This window comes from Pseudophryne corroboree, chromosome 6 (assembly GCF_028390025.1).
Source record: "Pseudophryne corroboree isolate aPseCor3 chromosome 6, aPseCor3.hap2, whole genome shotgun sequence".
Classification (NCBI taxonomy): domain Eukaryota; kingdom Metazoa; phylum Chordata; class Amphibia; order Anura; family Myobatrachidae; genus Pseudophryne; species Pseudophryne corroboree.
The window spans coordinates 259229498-259254869 of record NC_086449.1 but is presented as its reverse complement, the minus strand read 5'-3'; the positions used below and the strand labels follow the sequence as shown (position 1 = coordinate 259254869).

Below are 25372 nucleotides of genomic sequence, written 5' to 3'. Positions count from 1 at the left end.
CTGAGGCCCTGGCCTATGTTCATGGCTAGTGGTTCAGCTTCACATGAGGATGGAAGCACTCAGCCTCTCGCTAGAAAACTGAAAAGACTCAAGCTGGCAAAAGCACCGCAAAGAACTGTGCGTTCTTTGAAATCCCAAATCCACAAGGAGAGTCCAATTGTGTCGGTTGCGATGCCTGACCTTCCCAACACTGGACGTGAAGAGCATGCGCCTTCCACTATTTGCATGCCCCCTGCAAGTGCTGGAAGGAGCACCCGCAGTCCAGTTCCTGATAGTCAGATTGAAGATGTCAGTGTTGAAGTACACCAGGATGAGGAGGATATGGGTGTTGCTGGCGCTGGGGAGGAAATTGACCAGAAGGATTCTGATGGTGAGGTGGTTTGTTTAAGTCAGGCACCCGGGGAGACACCTGTTGTCCGTGGGAGGAATATGGCCGTTGACATGCCAGGTGAAAATACCAAAAAAATCAGCTCTTCGGTGTGGAGGTATTTCACCAGAAATGCGGACAACAGGTGTCAAGCCGTGTGTTCCCTTTGTCAAGCTGTAATAAGTAGGGGTAAGGACGTTAACCACCTCGGAACATCCTCCCTTATACGTCACCTGCAGCGCATTCATAATAAGTCAGTGACAAGTTCAAAAACTTTGGGTGACAGCGGAAGCAGTCCACTGACCAGTAAATCCCTTCCTCTTGTAACCAAGCTCACGCAAACCACCCCACCAACTCCCTCAGTGTCAATTTCCTCCTTCCCCAGGAATGCCAATAGTCCTGCAGGCCATGTCACTGGCAAGTCTGACGAGTCCTCTCCTGCCTGGGATTCCTCCGATGCATCCTTGCGTGTAACGCCTACTGCTGCTGGCGCTGCTGTTGTTGCCGCTGGGAGTCGATGGTCATCCCAGAGGGGAAGTCGTAAGCCCACTTGTACTACTTCCAGTAAGCAATTGACTGTTCAACAGTCCTTTGCGAGGAAGATGAAATATCACAGCAGTCATCCTACTGCAAAGCGGATAACTGAGTCCTTGACAACTATGTTGGTGTTAGACGTGCGTCCGGTATCCGCCGTTAGTTCACAGGGAACTAGACAATTTATTGAGGCAGTGTGCCCCCGTTACCAAATACCATCTAGGTTCCACTTCTCTAGGCAGGCGATACCGAGAATGTACACGGACGTCAGAAAAAGACTCACCAGTGTCCTAAAAAATGCAGTTGTACCCACTGTCCACTTAACCACGGACATGTGGACAAGTGGAGCAGGGCAGGGTCAGGACTATATGACTGTGACAGCCCACTGGGTAGATGTATGGACTCCCGCCGCAAGAACAGCAGCGGCGGCACCAGTAGCAGCATCTCGCAAACGCCAACTCTTTCCTAGGCAGGCTACGCTTTGTATCACCGCTTTCCAGAATACGCACACAGCTGAAAACCTCTTACGGCAACTGAGGAAGATCATCGCGGAATGGCTTACCCCAATTGGACTCTCCTGTGGATTTGTGGCATCGGACAACGCCAGCAATATTGTGTGTGCATTAAATATGGGCAAATTCCAGCACGTCCCATGTTTTGCACATACCTTGAATTTGGTGGTGCAGAATTTTTTAAAAAACGACAGGGGCGTGCAAGAGATGCTGTCGGTGGCCAGAAAAATTGCGGGACACTTTCGGCGTACAGGCACCACGTACAGAAGACTGGAGCACCACCAAAAACTACTGAACCTGCCCTGCCATCATCTGAAGCAAGAAGTGGTAACGAGGTGGAATTCAACCCTCTATATGCTTCAGAGGTTGGAGGAGCAGCAAAAGGCCATTCAAGCCTATACAATTGAGCACGATATAGGAGATGGAATGCACCTGTCTCAAGTGCAGTGGAGAATGATTTCAACGTTGTGCAAGGTTCTGATGCCCTTTGAACTTGCCACACGTGAAGTCAGTTCAGACACTGCCAGCCTGAGTCAGGTCATTCCCCTCATCAGGCTTTTGCAGAAGAAGCTGGAGGCATTGAAGAAGGAGCTAACACGGAGCGATTCCGCTAGGCATGTGGGACTTGTGGATGCAGCCCTTAATTCGCTTAACAAGGATTCACGGGTGGTCAATCTGTTGAAATCAGAGCACTACATTTTGGCCACCGTGCTCGATCCTAGATTTAAAGCCTACCTTGGATCTCTCTTTCCGGCAGACACAGGTCTGCTGGGGTTGAAAGACCTGCTGGTGACAAAATTGTCAAGTCAAGCGGAACGCGACCTGTCAACATCTCCTCCTTCACATTCTCCCGCAACTGGGGGTGCGAGGAAAAGGCTCAGAATTCCGAGCCCACCCGCTGGCGGTGATGCAGGGCAGTCTGGAGCGACTGCTGATGCTGACATCTGGTCCGGACTGACGGACCTGACAACGATTACGGACATGTCGTCTACTGTCACTGCATATGATTCTCTCAACATTGATAGAATGGTGGAGGATTATATGAGTGACCGCATCCAAGTAGGCACGTCACACAGTCCGTACTTATACTGGCAGGAAAAAGAGGCAATTTGGAGGCCCTTGCACAAACTGGCTTTATTCTACCTAAGTTGCCCTCCCACAAGTGTGTACTCCGAAAGAGTGTTTAGTGCCGCCGCTCACCTTGTCAGCAATCGGCGTACGAGGTTACATCCAGAAAATGTGGAGAAGATGATGTTCATTAAAATGAATTATAATCAATTCCTCCGCGGAGACATTGACCAGCAGCAATTGCCTCCACAAAGTACACAGGGAGCTGAGATGGTGGATTCCAGTGGGGACGAATTGATAATCTGTGAGGAGGGGGATGTACACGGTGATATATCGGAGGGTGAAGATGAGGTGGACATCTTGCCTCTGTAGAGCCAGTTTGTGCAAGGAGAGATTAATTGCTTCTTTTTTGGGGGGGGTCCAAACCAACCCGTCATATCAGTCACAGTCGTGTGGCAGACCCTGTCACTGAAATGATGGGTTGGTTAAAGTGTGCATGTCCTGTTTTGTTTATACAACATAAGGGTGGGTGGGAGGGCCCAAGGATAATTCCATCTTGCACCTCTTTTTTCTTTTCTTTTTCTTTGCATCATGTGCTGATTGGGGAGGGTTTTTTGGAAGGGACATCCTGCGTGACACTGCAGTGCCACTCCTAGATGGGCCCGGTGTTTGTGTCGGCCACTAGGGTCGCTAATCTTACTCACACAGCTACCTCATTGCGCCTCTTTTTTTCTTTGCGTCATGTGCTGTTTGGGGAGGGTTTTTTGGAAGGGACATCCTGCGTGACACTGCAGTGCCACTCCTAGATGGGCCCGGTGTTTGTGTCGGCCACTAGGGTCGCTAATCTTACTCACACAGTCAGCTACCTCATTGCGCCTCTTTTTTTCTTTGCGTCATGTGCTGTTTGGGGAGGGTTTTTTGGAAGGGCCATCCTGCGTGACACTGCAGTGCCACTCCTAGATGGGCCCGGTGTTTGTGTCGGCCACTAGGGTCGCTAATCTTACTCACACAGCTACCTCATTGCGCCTCTTTTTTTCTTTGCGTCATGTGCTGTTTGGGGAGGGTTTTTTGGAAGGGCCATCCTGCGTGACACTGCAGTGCCACTCCTAGATGGGCCCGGTGTTTGTGTCGGCCACTAGGGTCGCTAATCTTACTCACACAGCTACCTCATTGCGCCTCTTTTTTTCTTTGCGTCATGTGCTGTTTGGGGAGGGTTTTTTGGAAGGGACATCCTGCGTGACACTGCAGTGCCACTCCTAGATGGGCCCGGTGTTTGTGTCGGCCACTAGGGTCGCTTATCTTACTCACACAGCGACCTCGGTGCAAATTTTAGGACTAAAAATAATATTGTGAGGTGTGAGGTATTCAGAATAGACTGAAAATGAGTGTAAATTATGGTTTTTGAGGTTAATAATACTTTGGGATCAAAATGACCCCCAAATTCTATGATTTAAGCTGTTTTTTAGTGTTTTTGGAAAAAAACACCCGAATCCAAAACACACCCGAATCCGACAAAAATAATTCGGTGAGGTTTTGCCAAAACGCGTTCGAACCCAAAACACGGCCGCGGAACCGAACCCAAAACCAAAACACAAAACCCGAAAAATTTCAGGCGCTCATCTCTAGTAGAAATACATGTAATAGTTGAAACATTACTCACTGATCGGACATTCATTTTAGTGGCAAAAAGGTCATAGGTTCAAATAAAAAGATAAGACTTTTTCTTAATTCCTCAACTTCAATAGGATAAAAATAATTACACTTGAAGATAATGCTAACAAAAGGAGATATCTTATATTAACATGTCTATAGCAGTTAAAAGCTATGAACAAAGAACTACTTTTTGTTAAAAGAGCCCCAAACAGAGCTTTTGTACTGGCTACCCAGCCCCCTCTTTACTACAAAGACCCTTATACATAAAATGCATCATCCCAAAGTACTTGAATCTTTGTGAATGTACTTACTAGTGAAGTGACTGGGATTGGGGCACAAACATGATTATCTATCTATCTATCTATCTATCTATCTATCTATCTATCTATCTATCTATCTATCTATCTATCTATCTATCTGTCTACATGCAATTTGAACACATATGATATATAAATAGAATAGTACATTCACGTTAGTAAGTGCTGGATTGCAGATCAGGTAGACAATAAGTTTTCTTCAGGCCACATGTTTATTTAATTGTTAAAAGGCACTCAACAGTCTTCGTGCGAATAAAAGCCACGATCTTTAAGGATTTTCTAATAAATAATCTTTAATAAAAATGAAGTGTCTGTTAACAAAAATATGTGTGCGTGTGTGTGTTTGTGTGTGTGTGTGTGTGTGTATATATATATATATATATATAATCCACGCAATATAAGCAATACTCCTTTGCACTCGACTATCTGCGTTGCCTGAGGTTTGTGACCGCACCATTTAAATAAAATAAATATTATTATTATTATTATTATTATTGTTATCATCTTTTATTTATATGGCGTCACGAGGGATCTGCAGTTTTAGACAATATAGGACAAGTACAGGGTAAATACAGAAAACCAGGGGTTAGATGCCATCAAAGGGAGTATTGAGTATAAGATAGTATAAGTAAGAGAAGGAAAGGCACATGAGGGGAGAAGGCCCTTCTTTTGCGAGCTTACAGTCTAATAGGGGAAGAGCTAACAGACCAGGGTAACACTGAATGGGTAGACCGTGAGCGTAGACAAGAGGGTTAGGAGGAGAGTTGGCTGGGTTTGGTGAAGAAGTGGGTCTTGAGAGCCCATTTGAAGTTTTGTAGAGAGGTGGAGAGTCAGATGGGGAGAGGTAGAGAATTCCAGAGATAGGGAGCAGCACGTGCAAAATCTTGTAGGTAGGAGTGGGAGGAGGTAATCATTAGTACAGTGAAGAGGATGAGTGGGAGCGTAAAGAGAGATGAGGTCAAAGATGTAAGAGGGAGAAGAGTGGGAGAGGGCATTGAAGGTGAGAGTAAGCAGCTTGAATTGGATTCTAAATGGGAAAGGGAGCAATTTAAGGGCTTGTAAGAGAGGGGAGGTGGATGTAGTACGTTTGGTAAGGAAGATACATGCTCTGCACTCACCTAATCACACTCCAATGCTGTATTTCATTTAAATTCAGGGAATGTTGGTTCCAAAATATTGCAATACTTTGTTAGGCTGGCGAACTACAACAAAGCCTTGCCTTCAGCTTCTGTCTTTTTAAGCCAATGAGCTGGCAGACCTAAACTCATGAAAAAAAGCATAGTTTGTGAATAAAATCTGTAAGATACCTAGTAGTAGCAATTTTGGAAACAACATTCCCTTAATGTAAATGAAATACATTTTGGAATGCAGGTGATAATTAGACAAGTTATATACACATGGGGCCTAATTCAGACCTGATCGCTAGGGTGCATTTTTTGCATCCCTGCGATCAGGAAGTCGCCGCCTACAGAGGGAGGGGGAAATCACGGTGCAGGGGTACGATCGCATGTGCAAGAGAGCTGCACAAACAGAAGTTTGTCCAGTCTCTGCACAGCCCAGGACTTACTCTTCCAGTGCGATGATGGGGGCCGGAGCTGACGTCAGAAACCCTCCCTTCAAACGCCTGGTCACTCCTGCGTTTCTCCGGACACTCCTTAAAAACGGTGAGTTGCCACCCACAAACGGCATCTTCCTGTCAGTCACCTTGCGATTGCCCGTGCGATCGCTTTTCTCGCACCATACCGTCGCTGCCCGGCGCTCCCCGGCGCTGCAGACCAACGCGCCTGCGCATTGCGGTGCATAAGCATGTGCAGTTCAGACCTGATCGCAGGCTGTACAAAAATGCAGCCTAGCGATCAGGTCTGAATTAGGCCCCTGGCCTTTACTGCAAAATAACCATAATTGGGTGAATTGTGAAAATATTATGAGTCTCTTGTGAGACTTGCCCTTCACAGAAACAAGCCTATGTTTGTGCAGGATGATTTGTGGGGGGTGGTTCTGCCAATGTGCATGTTGTTGACAGTGTCTGTTTGTGTATTAGGTTCACATCTACTTGTTTCCTGTTTAAGACTTCGTTTAAATTACCTTTGTTTTGAAATCTGGAAATGAAGAAAGCATTCAAAACAAATTTGCATTTTTTCTGACCTGCAATGTAATAATGGTTGTGTATATGTTACCTTCGTGATCAGGACCTGGAAGTGACACAATGAGAGGACAGGAGAGAACTTCTGCCCTTAGAGCACCTAAATGTTTTCTCCGTTCGTTTGAGGTTCATGTTTTTTTTCTATGCACCATTGGACCCTCGCTCGCCACGTTTCTGGCTTGTTGTCTTGTTCCACTCCGCTTCGCTCGCCACAGGTTACTATTCCAAATAGTTTGTGACATGGACCCAGGGGCTTATGGGAAAGGTCCTCTCCACGAAGGGAAACTAGATGCTACCATGTAATAATACCTAAAGGGAGAATGTTTACAACTCACAAAGCAAAACAATGCTTTGGTAAAATAATATTTTAATGGTTACATCTTCAGTTAACGTAAATAACGTGAGCTTTGTTTATGCACTGCAAACACCCTGATCTTTCATCTGGTCTCTTATACACGCATCAAGGGGCGTGCCACATCTCCGCACACTGGACATGCCCCTATAGAGACAGAAAAAAAGGTACCGAGCAGATGTGTAAACTTTTCCTACTTCCTTTACTACTTTGAAACCACACAGTTTATGAAATTAATCATTTTGATTTTTCCTCAGACAGGGACTTCGGGTCTGAAGTCTGAAGGACCCTCTCTCATAATGAGATTCTGCTGGATGTTACAGGTAAGAAACATTGCTTATTTTTCCTCATACCCCAATGAAGTGTGAGCAAACGTAATCAATATTTTCAGAACCATAATACTCGGAAGTGTGCGTAGCAGTATATTGCACTGATCTACATCAGAACATGACACTGAACTGAATCTGGCCGTTAGTGTTTTCAAACCTTGCAATGATTTCCTACACAGTTAGCCATTAAAAGGTAAAACCTTTTATTCACATTTGTTTTGTTTTTTAGCATTTCAAATGTCCAGGACCCTCCAGTCAGTCTTTCTATTAAAACAATGCTGGGTGTTGGCTGAAAATACTTATGAATGAAGGACACATTTTTTTAGTCCCTTTTTTGCTTATTCCATTACTCGGGAGTCGGGATGCTCCTAGAAATTTGCTTGTCTGTCTAAGTACAACATAAAGGCTCAAAATGGGGCACATTAAAAGTTAGGAAGAGATCTCAATACTGCCAGCTCTGAGCTGGATCCTGCTTTTTCCTCCACACAGACAGTAATGCCCCTGAACACGCTCCCCACCTTTATCTTATTTCAATAAAATTGCTCTATAAATTCAAATCAAATTTGACAGGCCTCTGTGAAAGCAAGCTCCCCGATGCATCATTAGGGCAGCCTGAAGATCTATCAGGCATGACAAAGCATGTAGGAGGGTGGCCATGCCTAGTTGCAATGACTAGGGTTCTCCTTACATGCTGCAGCACCTGTTGACAAGGGCATGTCACATCTAATATTGGGGCAGTAGCTATACCTCCTTGGCAGCCAAAGCCAATTTGTATCTACTTCCTCCTGTCAATGCCCCTGCACCCACTCTGCTCTTTGCATAGGAAGATTAACAGTAGGGCAGATGAAGATACAGCTCCAGGCCTCCACATAGACATAGGCCCGTCATTAAAACAGCATAAAGATGGCCAGCCATGAGCAGGCAACACAGCCATAAATCATAAATATTACAATTGTATTTCTCTTTTCCTCACAATTACCACCATACAGCATACATTATAACAGTAATAAGATTTTTACTGATGACCCAAATGACATGTATGTTGTATTCATAGTTCACAAATATTTTACAACTCAGGGGTGATTCATACCTGATCGTAGATGTGTGTGAAAAATGCACATGTATGATCATTTTCTCTGACATGCAGGGAGACGCCCAGCACAGGGCAAGTCACCCCACATGCCGGATCCAGCCCCCCTCACAGACATGCGAAAGCATCACACGGCAGTGATGTTTTCGCATTTGTCTAGTAACCTTCTGCCTATGCAGCCTAGCTGCGAAGGCAGTCGGCTACCGGTCATGTTTAGGGTCGCAGCGGCTGCATGTGTTGGACCGCGCCCCTCCAATGCCAACACAACACCATCCCTCCCCTCCACCCCGTGACTGCCTCTGCCTGTCAATCAGGCAGAGGTGATCGCACAAGTGAGATGCCGTTGCATCTCACTGTGGGGGTGATTCAGACCTGATTGCTGGGCTACTAACTTTGCTGTCCGGCGTTCTCCAGGGGGAGTGTAAATTCACTGTGCAAGTGTGCAATCCCATGTGTACGCAGAGACAGAGCCGGCGCTACCCATTCAGCAGCTCCTGCAAAGCAGGGAGGCGCTGGTCGGAAGAGGCGCTCTGGCTGTTGCTGCTGGCTCCCGGCTGACGCTGCGTCTGTCACACTGTATGACAGACGCAGGCAGCGTGAAGCGTGGCTCTGGCTCCCTCCCTCCGGCTCCCTCCCTCCTGTTTCCACCCCCTCCTCCCCACTGCACTTTAGGCAGCGGCGCCGACAGCACTCTCCGGCACAGAGCTAGTGCTCTACCGCTCAGAAGCGTGAAGCGCGGCTCCGGCTCCCTCCCTCCTCCCCACTGTAATTTAGGCAGTGGCGCCGGCAGCACTCTCCACGGATCTGTGTGTGGTAAGTACCGCACACCACCTCTATCTCCTCCCCTCCGGTTTACTTAAGTGTAAGGGGCATTAATTGTTGCACTACTTCTGTGGGCATTCTGTGTGGCACTAGTACTGTGGACATTATGTGTGGCATGACTACTGTGGACGTTCTGTGTGGCACTAGTACTGTGGGCGATCTGTGGATCACTACTGCTCTGGGGATTATGTGTGGCACGTCTACTGTGGGTGCTCTATGGGGCACTACTGCTGTGGGCGCTCTGTGTGGCACGACTACTGTGGGCGCTCTGTGTGGCATGACTACTGCGGGCGCTCTGTGTGGCACGACTACTGTAGGCATTCTGTGTGGCATGACTACTGTGGGCACTCTGTGTAGCACGACTACTGTGGGCGTTCTGTGTGGCACGACTACTGTGGACGTTCTGTGTGGTACGACTACTGTGGGTGTTCTGTGTGGCACTACTGCTGTGGGTATTCTGTGTGGCACGACTACTGTGAGCATTATGTATTAGGCACGCTATCATTGTAGGCATTTTGTGTGGCACTACTACTGCGGGTGTTATTTGTGTAAGTGACACTACTGTGGGTATTGTGTATAAGGAACACTACTGTGTGTCGTAATGTGAATTAGGTACACAACTATTTGGTGCAATATGAATCAGGGGCACTACATGTGGTATAATGTGAATACGATTGTGATACTGTGTGGCTAATTTAAATTGGGGATACTATTATGTGGCCACGCCCTTTCCATGTGAGACCACGCCCCTTTGGCAAGCACTGTCCCTTTATTACATATGGGAGGGAGGGCGCAAATTTATTGTTTGCAGAGGGGCGCCGGACACCCTAGCACCGGCCCTGCGCAGAGCTGCAAAAATCCACTATGTGCAGTCTCTGCGCAGCCCAGGACTTACTCCTACAGTGCTATGAGAACAGGCTGATCGGGGCCGTCTCTGATGTCAGACACCCTCCCTGAAAACTCTTGGGAATGCCTGCGTTTTTCCGTACACTCCCAAAAAATGCTCAGTTACCACCCACAAACGGCCTCCTCCTGTCAATCACCTTGCGAACGCCCGTGTGATCTGATATTACGCACCATCCCATCGCTGACCGGCAATATCCTTTGTTGTTGTCCGACACGCGTGCGCATTGCGGTGCATATGCATGCGCAGTAAGTACTTGAACACCCACTGTGCGAAAACGCACAGCAGCGATCAGGTCTGAATCACAACCTGTGTGTGCACGCATAGTGCGGCTGCTGCGCATGCGCATACTTCACCGGGCATCAGACTGCAAATGCCGCCGCTGCTGCATTTCAGTCTGAATTAGGCCGTCTATCTCTTATAGAAGGAGCAGCCCTTCTTTTGAAGTCCCTGTTTCTTCAGTAATTATCTTCTGTTTTTTCCTGCACAATTTGTAAGAATAAACTTTCGACATTGACTATGAAAAATATTGCATTGATGCTAAGATTCTAGATAATGTTATCCATTCTATATTAGGGTATTAATGCTTTGAACTTTATCTGAAGGTCTACTGAGGTCCATTAACCTGTCTCAGAATACAAGATATAAGAGTACAAGATTTCTTGTATGACGGCACTCTAGAGTATCAGCATTTATTTACGGCACCCCTAGAGCAAAAGTTTCATAGTGAGAAATTCAGAATAAATTATTAAATGAAGTCATGGACCACCAACCCATGGTACCCCTGCAAGTTCCTCTTAGGGACCCCTTTTGGGAAACTACTATGTTAACCGGGTGTGGTATCTGGACTATGGATAGACACTGTCTAGATAGTCAATAGGTAGACACCATATGGTCGACATGATTAGGTCGACAGGGTCAAAGGGTTGACAGATAAAAGATCAAAAATGGTTAAGGTTGATAAGGTCAACGTGGTCAAAAGGTCAACATGACAGTGGTCAACAGAAAAATGGTGAACATGTTTTTTAAGGTTTTATTTTGCTACATCTTGTATATTTCATGTTCTGTGACCACCATCACTACAAACATAGACACTCACCACACTTAAAGCAGCTATACCCAATTGTAGTCCATGTGGAGAGTAAATCAAGCAAATGTTGGTAAAATATGAACAACCTCCAAAACATGCTTCGACTATTTGTGTATTGACCATTGTCATGATGACCTTTTGTACCTGTCGACCTTTTGTACCAGTCAACCTGTTGACCTAATGCATGTCAACTGTTTGGTGTTGACCTATTGACTGTCTAACTAGACAGTGTAGATATATCATATGGATACCATGTTAACCAATTATAGATGTCTTATTATATAATGTACATGTAATGTAATCTATATAATGTGTACATTTTAGCCATAGTCCTAAATTCAGAAAACTATCAAATAGCGTTGGAACAATAAGGGGGAGATATATCAAACCTTCTAAAGAGGACAAGTGGAGAAGTTTCCTATCGCAACCAATCAGATTCTAGCTATCATTTCTTAAGTATATTCTATGAACTTACTTAGACGTTGATTGGCTGCTATGGGCAACACCTCCACTAGTCGTTTTTATAAGGTTTGATACATCTCACCATCTAAAGAAGATGACAGTGTGTGTTTGCGGGGGAAGGGTGCTTGGACTGAACACACATTTCAAACACAATGGGATAAATTTACTAAGGTGGGAGATTTTTAGAACTGGTGATGTTGCCCATAGCAACCAATCAGATTGTATCTATTATCTTCTAGAAGCAGCTAGACAAATGTTAATTAGAATCTGATTGGTTGCTATGGGCAACAACACCACTTCTAAAAATCTCCCACCTTAGTAAATTTACCCCAATAAGAGGTGCTACCATGCTGAGACTTGTAGTACCATGCAGGAAAAAGAAAATGTTGGTGCACACTTTAAGCACTAAGGGGATATTGTATCAATGAGTTTTTTCATAAGCAACGAGTTTTAAAACTCATTGCATATGATAAATGGTACTCCAGCCAATCCACTACCAACTGTCATTTTTCAAACACGTGACAGGTAGAAGCAGATTGGCTTGAGTACATTTATAATACGCAATAAGTTTTCAAAGTTGTTATGTATGTTAAAACTCGTTGATAAATCAGCCCCTAAGAATGCTGACAGTGAGGTAAAAATATGGTAAAAAAGGGGCATACTAGATGGGCCAACGCCTTCGATAAAGCGACAGCGAAACCTGCGTCAGACTAGCTGCGCACTAGAGACGGTCTCTGCACAATGATTGTTTAATAGAAAATACTATTTGTCTGTGATGTGTCCTAATCCCAAAGGGATTTAATAAGATAGCACGTGTCTGTGTAACCTGACGTTATTTAATAACATCATATACAGAGGATATAGTTTTATGTATTAGTAATTGATTCCAGGAAGGGCATTATAGGCGTTATAGGAGTGGTATGGCTTACTAGAATTTCTGTATGGTATAACAAATATATTATGAACATCAGTAATAGCCCCTGAAGGGTTATAATAACAGTGTTTTTGATAGGGCAAGATCATATACTGTAACTATCATATTGAGTACCAAGAGAACTATAAATCATATGATACCCCTAAGAGGTATCCCAATACAAACAAATCCCAATACAAACAAGCATTACATCCACAATAAAACTTTGCTGTATATACATAAGGAACAGCATTAGGTGACCACTCATGCTTGTTAAGCTGTATGTGGACTATGGGGGTCATTCCAAGTTGATTGCTCACTAGCTACTTTTAGCAGCCATGCAAACGCATAGTTGCCGCCCACGGGGGAGTGTATTTTTTGCTTTGCAAGTGTGCAAACGCGTGTGCAGCCGAGCGGAATGAAAAAAGTTTTTTTGCAGTTTCTGAGTAGCTCTGGACTTACTCAGCCACTTGCGATCACTTCAGTCTTTTTGGTGCCGAAATTGACGTCAGACACCCGCCCTGCAAACGCTTGGACACGCCTGCGTTTTTCCAAACACTCACTAAAAACGGTGAGTTGACACCCACAAATGCCCTCTTCCTGTCAATCTCCTTGCAATCGGCTGTGCGAATGGATTCTTTGTTAAATCCATCGCCCAGCAACGATACGCTTTGTACCCGTATGACGCGCCTGCGCATTGTGGTGCATACGCATGTGCAGTAGTAACCTGTTCGCTGCACTGCAAAAAACGGCAGCGAGCGATCAACTCGTAATGACCCCCTATATGCTGATACAGTGAAATGAGTAGAATGTATGTGTAACATAACATACATGTGTATCCATTCCATGTCAGCCATAACCATATGAATAACATCTATAACCCTGGAAGAGCTGAGATGACTGCACACTTATAAGTGATACAGAGTAACCATTCACAGTTTGATACAAATATATATAACAGAATACTTTGTGAAAGCAACCGATACAAACTGAGATATAAGAGCAACGTGCAGCCAAAGTATCTGCTTAAAAAAATGGTTTTCTTATGAGCAGGGAATAGCTATAACAAACTACACGGGGTAATTCCAAGTTGATTGCAGCAGGATTTTTGTTAGCAATTGGGCAAAACCATGGAGGTCATTCCGAGTCGTTCGCTCGGAAAATTTATTCGCATCGCAGCGTTTTTCCGCTTAGTGCGCATGCGCAATGTCCGCACTGCGACTGCGCCAAGTAAATTTGCTATGAAGTTTGGATTTTTACTCACGGCTTTTTCTTCGCTCAGGCGATCGTAGTGTGATTGACAGGAAATGGGTGTTACTGGGCGGAAACAGGCCGTTTTATGGGCGTGTGGGAAAAAATGCTACCGTTTCCGGAAAAAACGCGGGAGTGGCTGGAGAAATGGAGGCGTGTCTGGGCGACCGCTGGGTGTGTTTGTGACGTCAAACCAGGAACGATAAGCACTGAACTGATTGCAGATGCCGAGTAAGTCTGAAGCTACTCTGAAACTGCTACGAGATGTGTAATCGCAATATTGCGAATCTTTCGTTCGCAATTTTAAGAAGCTAAGAATCACTCCCAGTAGGCGGCGGCTTAGCGTGTGCAATACTGCTAAAATCGCCTTGCGAGCGAACAACTCGGAATGAGGGCCCATGTGCACTGCAGGGGAGGCAGATTTAACATGTGCAAAGAGAGTTAGATTTGGGTGTGGTGTGTTCAATCTGCAATCTAATTTGCAGTGTAAAAATAAAGCAGCCAGTATTTACCCTGCACAGAAAAAAAAATAACCCACCCAAATCTAACTCTTTCTGCACATGTTAAATCTGCCTCCCCTGCAGTGCACATGGGTGGTCATTCCGAGTTGTTCGCTCGGTAATTTTTTTTGCATCGCAGCGATTTTCCGCTTAGTGCGCATGCGCAATGTCCGCACTGCGACTGCGCCAAGTAAATTTGCTATGCAGTTAGGTATTTTACTAACGGTTTTTTCTTCGGTCTGGTGATCGTAATGTGATTGACAGGAAGTGGGTGTTTCTGGGCGGAAACTGGCCGTTTTATGGGTGTGTGCGAAAAAACGCTACCGTTTCTGGGAAAAACGCGGGAGTGGCTGAAGAAACGGAGGAGTGTCTGGGCGAAAGCTGGGTGTGTTTGTGACGTCAAACCAGGAACGACAAGCACTGAACTGATCGCAGATGCCGAGTAAGTCTGGAGCTACTCAGAAACTGCTAAGAGGTGTGTGGTCGCAATTTTGAGAATCTTTCGTTTGCAATTTTAAGAAGCTAAGATTCACTCCCAGTAGGCGGCGGCTTAGCGTGTGTAAAGCTGCTAAAAGCAGCTTGCGAGCGAACAACTCGGAATGAGGGCCATGGGCCCTCATTCCAAATTGTTCGCTCGCTAGCTGCTTTTAGTAGCATTGCACACGCTAAGCCGCCGCCCTCTGGGAGTGTATCTTAGCTTAGCAGAATTGAGAACGAAAGATTAGCAGAATTGCGAATAGAAATTTCTTAGCAGTTTCTGAGTAGCTCGAGACTTACTCAGCCACTGCGATCAGTTCAGTCAGTTTCGTTCCTGGTTTGACGTCACAAACACACCCAGCGTTCGCCCAGGCACTCCCCCGTTTCTTCAGACACTCCCGCGTTTTTCCCTGAAACGCCAGCGTTTTTTCGCAGACGCCCAGAAAACGGCAAGTTTCTGCCCAGAAACACCCACTTCCTGTCAATCACAGTACGATCACCAGAACAATGAAAATTCCTTGTTATGCTGTGAGTAAAATACCTAACTTTTGTGTAAAATAACTAAGCGCATGCGCTCTGCGAACCTTGCGCATGCGCAGTAAGCGACTAATCGCAATATAGCAAAAATCGGCAACAAGCGAACAACTCGGAATGACCCCCTTGGTTTTGCCCAATTGCGAACAAAAATCCTGCTGCGATCAACTTGGAATTACCCCCACAGTGCAATGGTCTATTTACAAAAGACAATAAATAAATATAAATGAAACACACAGACACAATTCTGGTCGAATAATAATACATTTATTGATTAAACAGTGCAGTGACACCCAGTGTGCAGAGTTCATATTTTAATCACAATTTCTCACATTTTCACTTATCTACTTTTTTAAATATTTCGCTAATGTTTTAAATAAAAAGATTAAAAGTTATATTTTACAGATGCATGCACCCACGTCACTTCCTAATACACTTTGGTGCCTGCCTGGAGTCCTGATCATTGGAACAAATAAAAGGGCACAAAATAATTTATGTTTGAAAATTTTCTATTTCATTTTTTTAATTTTTTACAAGTTGAACTGAGAGCATAATTCAAGGCTTACAATTACACTGTATATATTTTTTTTATTTATTAACAGTTTCTTATATAGCACAGCAAATTCCGTTGCACTTTACAACTGGACACAATTAGAAGACAAAACTGGGTAAAAACAAACAGTCATAGAGGTAGGAGGGCCCTGCTCGCAAGCTTACAATCTATGGGGAATAGGCATTGATACACAAGGATAGGTGCTATCTATTGCATAGTTGTTCACCAGATTGTAAAGGTTCTTGGTGGGCTGTATGATATCACATCACAGGTTCAGGGGAAAGGAGGGTGAAGAAAGAAAATATGTGGGGGATGTGTGGACTGTACTGTGAGGATATAATTGGATAGGAGAGCTATGAAGGTAATGTGAGCGGTTCTGGAATTTTGATAGGCTTATCTGAATAGGTGAGTTTTCAGGGAACGCTTGAAGGTTTGAAGACTAGAGGAGAGTCTTATTGTACGTGGTAGGGCATTCCACAGAGTGTGTGCAGCCCGAAGAAAGTCCTGTAATCGTGCATGGGAGCAAGTAATGAGTGTGGATGAGAGACATAGATTTTGTGAAGAGCGAAGGGGCCGGGTACATGTATAATGCAGCCAAGTCATGTACCAAGGCCACAACAAAGTAGTAAGCATACTCTTACCACTGCCAGCTGGCATCACTGGGCAGATGAGTATCACAATAGCTGATCTGGCAATATAATAATAACTTGTGGGATCACAGATTGCATATTAATAAATGGGGGTCTCTGCCCCACCCCTAAAACAGGAAGCAGGATCTTACATTATCAACTGATGTTTACCTGCAAACCAGGGCCCAGATTTATCAAGCCTTGGAGAGTGATAATTGCATGGTGAAAAAGTACCAGCCAATCAGTTCCTAACTGCCATGTTACAGGCTGTTTGAAAAAAGAGGATTATGGGCTGATTGGTTGGCACTTTATCACCGTGCAATTTTTCACTCTCCAAGATAATTCTGGGCCCAAGTGTTTTGCAGATATTCTGGAAATGCAATAAAAAAACCTTTTCACATATTCCCTAACTAGACTTACAGTATGTGCACATATGTACAATATGGTGTATAGTGTATGAAGAGCTTAAAAGCATATTTAGTCTAAAGTAGAGCAATATTAATATGTCTATAGAGTGATTAGTGATGTCACTGTTTAGAATTGTGTTTGAATTTATTGCAACATGTATGTGACAGAATCATGTAGACCCCACTTTATATCATACTTGCCAATTCACTGGTTACTTGACCCTGAGGGGAACAGCCCAGTTGGCTCTACAGTGGGCGTTGTAGGGGCATGATGACACGATTGTGTTATCATGGCTCCGCCCCACTACGCTATGGCTTGGTTACCAGCATTGTGAGGCAAGGTGCAGTGCCATGATGACATTATTCAGTGCAAATCGTGTCATCAGTTGCCCAGAGCACCCACTTCACTTGGGAGCCTCCAATACTTTCGGGGACAGTAGGCAAGTATGCTTATATAATGATACTAGAAATCATTCAGAAGTCCAGTGTCCTGAATAAAAGTACCCAGTGAATTCTATTACCATTACCAGAAATCCTTAACAGATGGCTAAAGTACCCAAACACTAAAACCAATTAGTCCAACAAACAGTTGCTTATGCTTAGGGGAGAGAAGTGTACTCCAGTGATGTTCAGGTCTGCCCAGCAGCCCAATATGGAACACCAGCCGATGACATGTAGGACAAACATTCAGTAGCTTCACACCTACGAAACTGCTGTTCTGCTATGTCATTGTTATGCTGGTAGTGTGGCGCTTGGCCATGATGTGATTGCAAAGCATCACACTCCCAGTCTGAGGACCCCAGGATTCCACTTCCCACCTGTCAGCGTAAAAATCAGGCGTATTGTGGGGGCAATTAACAAGTGAAGGTGAATGCATAGGGCCTTGGACAGGCCCTGTCAACAAAGCTGCAAATGTGCCTACAATCCTACTGATTTACTGAAAGGATTAAAGCAGAGCTGACACAAACAAGGCATCCATTTTGTTTTACTGATATAGAGCCTATCAATTATACTAAAAATGACATCACTGAGGCACTGCCTAATATTTATGAGGCCTGACTTACATTCATCAGGTTCCTACACCAGACTAGAGTCCAGGGCTGTCATCAGATATTGTGGTGACGAGGACTGGCAAAATAGTCAGGCCCCGCTGCCTCTATTATTCTGACCTGCTTAAAACTTTATTACTTACCTTCTTCTTTGGCTGGTCTTTCTGTCCTCTCCTTTGCAATGCAGTCTTCGCTCAGTTGGTGCTCTAGAGCGTGGTATTCTGCTGTGTAGTGGCACTCCACCCTATGTGAAATCATGTGTTGTGACATATAGGTGGAGCGCCACGAATCTGCAGGAACAATTCACAAAGTCCTCCCTGTGTATTGGCCCACTGTTGTTACTTAGCCTGGGGCAGAACTCTAGGTATCCGCAATACAGCAGCGGAACTAGCGAGAGGTGGTCTCAGGTGGTAAAATATGATTTTGTGTCTCCCCCACGCTAAACCCCCCCCCCCCCCCAACAGGCAGTTAGTACCGTGTTGCAATGAGTGCCTGTGATCCTTCACAGCAGGGTTTTCCCCACATTTGCCCATGTGCCCCAAGTGCCTTAAGTGTCTCCTTCCTGGTCCCACAGAAGGGAGTGAGTTCTTGGGATTGTACAGCTACAGCACATTGATTTTGTAGTATGTTTTGTAGTAATGCCGTCAATATGCCCATTAAGTGCCACTGCCGCCGGTAGTTCCTCCTCTGCTGTGACAGGAGCCACCCTTGTTTAAGTTGCTATTTTGTTGTGTGTAATTAACTAGTTCTGTAGCAACACCCCACTGCTTTCCTCGCCAATGAAACAGAGTTTTTGAACACAGGTTCAAAATTTGCACCAATGTTAATCTAAATAGCAGGGAAATGCAGGCACGGAGATCAGAGATTGCGAAGCTTGTGCGTTATGCAGAGCAGTTTATTCACACTGTGGACTAGCTGAGACTCTGCATGAGCAAATTCTTCCTAAACTTTCATTAACCGTTTGTCTGAATGAGCCCTTAAAAATGTACTGACAAAGCACAACTAAAATTCTAATATCTATTCACAGGACATTACATAATTGTGCCATAGCCTATGTTATTTGGGCTAGCTAGAACAATTTATTGTTTTCTTAAAGGTGTAAAGGGGGGTAAACACGGAGAGATCCGTGTTTAAAATCTAGGCAAGCTAACTAGATTGCTTAGATTTTAAGCAGGGATCTGTCATGTGTATGCCCCCCAACGATAGGGCCACGCATCGCTATCGCCGGTGCTAGATTGAGCCTGCATGCAGGCTCAATCTAGCGGGTCGCTCTCTTCCCCGCTGTGTGAAGTGAGTGGCCCCCCGTCCATCCGTCCCCTCGCTCAGCACATCGCGCTGTGCTGAGCGGGGGAAGATATATGTGCGCCGAGCGGTCTGTGTTAAGATCGCGCAGCACACATCTCTCCCGTCAGTACCCCCCTTTAGAAAAGAAAAATGAAGTGAACAGCAGTTTTCAGCAACACACAAACAGTGTTCAATAGGTTATATTGCATGCAAAACAGCAATCTTCAGCAGGGCCGTTTCTAGACAATTTGTCTCCCAGTGCGAACAGTAAAAAAATGTGCGCCCCCCCCTCCATAGTAATGAAAAATGTGCTCCCCCAATAAACATTAAAGAAAAAAATTTGCGCGACCCGCTCCCGGTGAGGAGCGTGGCCTCATAAAATGGGTGTGGTCTCACTTAAAAATGGGCGCAGCTTTGTAGGAAAAGACTACCTTACACCCCCATTTTTGACCCTGCAACAACAGACCTCGGCCACCACAGGGAAAAAAAAATATTCCACCATATTAAGCCCCACACAGTAATGCCCCTTGCACCATATTATGCCATACACCACAATGCCCATGATACATTATGCCCTACAGTAAAGCTTCTAATTAATTTTAAATTACCTGTCCATTGCTAGGGGTTCCATGTGCTGGGTGTCATGCTCATTGCCAGGGGTATCATGCGCTGGGTGTCATGGTTTCATGTGCTGGGTGTCATGCTCACTGCCACAATGCTAACCATTGTGCCACTTACCTCTCCTAAAAATATATGTAACTGGGTCACCTGGTAAGTATATATATGTGAGGGTGGCGGGGCGGTGTGGTGCCTACTGCAGTGTCAATATAATCCCACTTCTTACCGAAAGTTGCCCCTCTCGCATTCCGGTCACAGAGCTTCTTTAGACCGGGAACCTTTGCTGGAATCCCAACGCGGTGATCCGTCCTCGGAATTCAGGCGTCCTCGGAATACAGACGAGCTAGGGAAAATAGGATTTTGGTACTTACCAGGTAAATCCTTTTCTTTGAATCCATAGGGGGCACTGGAGTACTCTTGGGATATGGACGGGCGTAGCCGAACAAAGGCACTGAATATTCAAATTCAGGACTCTCCCCCCCCTCCATATCCCCAAGTACCTCAGTGTACCTTGCCAGTGTTTTTTACTGAGCGAACAGGATATAGAGAGGTTGACAATGGAGAATCCCTATAACATAACGGACAACCACAAAGTTGATCCGTAACCTTATTGTCAACTAAACAGTTGACACCTTAACCGATAGAACTTTATAATTTGAGCCAATCGGTGAAAATGTGTTACCATAAGCTCCCTTGAGCTTAATACCATCCAAGTTAAATTTGTTCACTAAGCTCCTTTGAGCTTAAAACAACCCAGGTAAAACTGCTCTGGGTGGGCGTCCAGTGCCCCCTATGGATTCAAAGAAAAGGATTTACCTGGTAAGTACCAAAATCCTATTTTCTTTATCATCCACTAGGGGTCACTGGAGTACTCTTGGGACGTACCAAAGCTTCCCTCGTGGGCGGGAGAGCTGTTTGATACTTGTAACAGTAGACAGGCCAAAGCTAAATGCTGATGGCGCCACCATTAATAACGTATAAACGTGCACAAACGTGGTGCACTGAAGGCTATGTAGCCGCGTTGTAGACGCTCCACGACCCGTTGGGTCTGACATTCCCACAGAACCTGTGGGATGAACTATTACTGACGTAGGCGATTGTAACTTAGCCTTAAAGTAAGTCTGACTTGTAGTCATTATTATCCAACTGGATAATGTCTGCTGAGAAACTGGCTAACCCCAGTTTACAGTATCATATAGAACAAACAACGTATTCAGATCACGTACTGTAGACGTTCGGTACATATATAAACGCGTAACGCGTGTACCACATTCAGAATTCAAGAATGTGCAGTCCACACAGGAACCACTATTGGTATATTGATGTGAAGAATACGAAAGCGGATTTCGTCCGAAGATCTGCTTTGTCATGAGAAACTCAAATACGGTGGCTTGGAATACAAGGCACCCAAATATGAAAACAAAACCTTTGCCGAAGCACCCTTGCCGAAGGCAAGGCTAGAAGAAAAATGTTTTCCAAAGTGAGAAACTTAATTCTCATTTGTTGTAAAGGTTCAAAAAATATGAAACTTACTTCCCCTTTGTTGAAAGGGTTCCAAAATATGAAAACTGTAATAAATCTGAACCCAACCTCAAATCGCCTGGCGCTGTAGGTGGGATAAATAGAGTCTGAACTTTGGTGACACCTTGTAGAAAGATGTTTACAGACGCAAATAGAGGCAAACTTCTTTGAAAATACGTTTACCACACAGATACCTGCACTGTTAGTGCAGATGAACGCAGTTTTCCATTCCATCCCGTTTAACAGAATACGGGTACTTGAAGTATGATGTTGGAAACTTCTGAGGTTTACAACCTATGTAAGCACACGAAATGTTTTAATAATGAGCTGCCTTAAGCGGCTTACTATTTCGTTACATGGTTGGTATAACCGATACTGTAATGCTCTATTTTTTTAAGAGGGCGGTCTTATGGAACGTTTCACGAATTTGCGTGTCATCCTTGCGCAGGGGCCATGCTAATCTTCTCTGTATCGTTCCAACTTTAGTATATGTGCTGCCGAAGCGAGCACTGAACCCTCACCCCGTCAACCGCAGCTGCGGTACATAGATAATAGGTACATAGGTAACTATGGGTAAAAGAACGTTCCCTGATGTAACAGGTTGGACGTATTATGAGCGGGCCAAGATCGTGTGCAAGTATTCCTTGAAAATTCGAGAAGCAAACTTCTCTGAAACCCATAAGATACCACCAGTATGCCTGTGACGAACTGTCTTCTGATCCGTTTTGGCAACGAAGAAGGAAGCGGAAATTGGTGAAGCCAGATACACGATGCTGAATGACCCCATGAATGTGATGTACACATACTGAGCTTTTGTAATTGTGGTGAGATGCCCTCATGTATACTTGAGGGTAACCCCCTTCTGTGGACTCACATCTGAAACACCTCTGGATTTAATGTCCAGTGTTTTAAAATCCAAACCCTGACAGGTGAGATCGTCTGTCTAACAGATGTCCACTCACGGATTGATATTTTGACATTTTCACATAATGGCGTTCTGAGCCATTGAAGATTTGAGTTACCTACCGCCTTGCCATGCGGCTTATTGGTTCTCATTGGTTGTTGAGTATGCAACTGCCGTTGCTTTGTTTGACTGCTTAAGGGCAGCGTGAGCCAGGTATGAAAAACAAAATTACATGAAACTCACGGTTGTTCCTCTCCACAGAAATCTTTAGTAAAAAGCGAAAGATTTATTTGTTCTGAAGAGAAACCAGAGTCTATCCCTGGTCAGACTGAAAGCGATTTATTGCATTGTAAAATGCACATAGTTCTAGGACATTTATCTATTGCATTGTAAAATGCACAGAGTTCTAGTACATTTATCGACAGCAATCTGTCGTGTTTTAGAACCTTATAACGACAAATCCTGACTCTCTGTGACTGTAATCCAGAGTATACGCACCCTTGTTCCTTTGTGGGTAAAGCAAATGAAGGGTGGCGAACTAAATTGAAAACCCATCTTTATTCTTAATAAGTGAATACACCAATGTACCGCTAGTGTAAGTGTACTTTTGTTGTTGCTGGTGTAGTAGGTAAAAGTCTTTGAATTACCATATTTATAATCTTACCTAGGAATTGACATCGTTTAGACAGACTTAGATGTGATTGTTACTTAATCTGCTACCGCAGTATACCTTAGTAACGCAAGATATAGGAACTTTGTTGATACATAGTTCTTATGTGAGATGAGCTATCATTCCAACATCACTTTGGTAAATACAGGAAGCGATAAGCAACTGTAGAAATGAAATGGTTAATGGTTGCGGCGATTTGCAAACGCTAAACCTGTGATGAAGAAACCGGACTGTGTAAATACGCATTGTGAAGGTCAAATGCAATTATACAATTTTGTGTCTTCAATAAGCAAAAACTAACTGCAGAAAATTACTTGCTGATTGATATTGGAACGGAGCTGTTTGATTTTGCTCAAACAGAGGGGAATAAGTAACTCTGACTCTGTTGGCGTACTACTGCCTGGTTTATAAACCAGCAAAGACTAAATGACAACCTGCCAACCCGTTCGACAGAAGCAGTTTTGTACTCCAAGCTGTAAATAGCTGAGACATATATGAGTTGAAGTCATGAAACCTCGCAACTGTAACATGAAAAGACACACTTCCACAATTGTAAAAGAGGTCATCAACCCACTGACTTGTGACTGTAACGTCCTGTATATGGAACGCTTCAAGAATTTGCATGTGAACCTTCCAATTTTGTGCTGCCGAAGCAAGCACTCGTTACAAGGCGTGACTTTTTTTTTTTTTTTTTTTTTTTTATAAAGGAATAAAACGCTGTTACAAGTAAATTGTATGCGCTAATGGCAGAATATCCTAAAGGGATAAAATGTCGTTACACATATATCAAATTTAGGAGCAAACAAGCTCTGGCCTTGTCGCGCGTTACTAACGACAATGAAAGTAACCGGCGTTAGCAGAAGCTTTACAGATATACTCTGCAGCTTCTTTTAACCGTGATCGGTATGGTTTCATACATAGATTCTAGTGACCCAAATGTATCTGTGGTTTTTATAATGTTTGACAGAAACGCATATACCAATGGCGGATCGCGTCCTTTTGGAAACGATTATTTATGGTTGTCCAAAACCCCGCACTATCTGAGTGCTGGACTAATGTACCCTTCTCACTCGTAGTTATCGGTGTGAGATTTGACATAGAATCGTGCATTAAATTATAAGACTAGTGAAATAAACACTCTGGTACCCAAAGGAAAATTGTCACTTTGGAAAGATTGTCTTTTGTTAGCGCTGGCGGAGTTATTCTGAGACTCCGATTACCGCTGTTTTAACTTGAATTGCCAATGTTAACATTTTTAGTCTGCACTAGAGCCTTATTCGCTATGTAGACAAACATCATAATAGGCAACAGACAGACACTTGCACGACTTAATACCATTATTATATGGCATATATATCTATATATATATGTTATTGCTGAACAGCATATTTATTAGGAAACTAAAGTGTTCTTTATGTGAAAAGCAGTTCACATGGGCATGAAACCCGAACCAAATTCCTACTAACACCCCTGCGCCTTCTGGTGGCTTAAAGATGTAGGGCAGGAATGTTCTAGAATTGAACTAAAAATTCCCACTAACACCCCTGCGCCTCCTTGTGGAGTAGAGGTGTACAGTCTGGAATTATAACTGGAAAAAACCAGCAATGATTAAAATGGCCGTCATGCCATGCTTTCCTAGAAAATCACAGTACAGGTTACCTGCTGCAGTTTTAATATAGGCTTAATAGCCTATTATACAGTTACTAAGCTTAATAGCCTATTATACAGTTACTAAGCTTAATAGCCTATTATACAGTGCATTTATTCAAATAATATGAGCACTGCCTGCAGTGTATGCCAGTGTAACCAAAAATAACAGAAAACATGGTTAAACGTGCAATAGGGTATGCCACTGATAACCTATTGCCAGCCAAAGCCTCATATATATATTATATATATATATACAAAGTGTTTACACATATATATTATAGACAGTTTCGCCAGCAAAAGCTTTATTATATTTATATATATATAAAACGTGCTGAAACATCCCAGTACACAGTGTACATTGTTTAAAGTGCTGCGCTGCTTGTGTATTTTGAACCCATGCAGCCTTTGCTGCTGCCATGGGTATTATTCCCCCTCCCCCCCCCTGCATCCCTTACCTGCAGCGTACGGAGATCGGGAACAGGGAGAGCGCCTGAATCTAGCGCCGGGGAGCCGTCCGGCAGCTGCTTCCTACAGCAGTACACAGTCTCCCTGTGTCTGCGGTGTCTCACTGGAAGAGCGGCCGGCGTCCTTTAGTGACGTGCGGCCGCTCTTTAGTACAGAGGAGCGTCTCGGCGGCGTGCCGGGCCATCAGAGCAGCGAGAGCGGCCGGCGTCTGAGTGACGTGCGGCCGCTCTGCTTAGTTGAGCGCCCGGAGGATGTCGGCGGCGTGTAGCGGTGCCGCATCAGAGCCGTGAGAGCGGCCGGCGTC

At 44.4% G+C, this 25372-nt stretch overlaps 1 non-coding gene and 1 pseudogene across 1 annotated transcript; both read right to left on the bottom strand.

The window, feature by feature from the left end:
- Positions 1-21782: 21782 nt before the first annotated feature.
- On the bottom strand, positions 21783-21889 carry LOC134938803 (U6 spliceosomal RNA). Its single transcript, XR_010181268.1, has one exon. It is a non-coding gene; the product is annotated as a U6 spliceosomal RNA (small nuclear RNA).
- Positions 21890-22497: 608 nt separating this feature from the next.
- On the bottom strand, positions 22498-22598 carry LOC134938727 (U5 spliceosomal RNA; annotated as a pseudogene).
- Positions 22599-25372: the final 2774 nt, after the last annotated feature.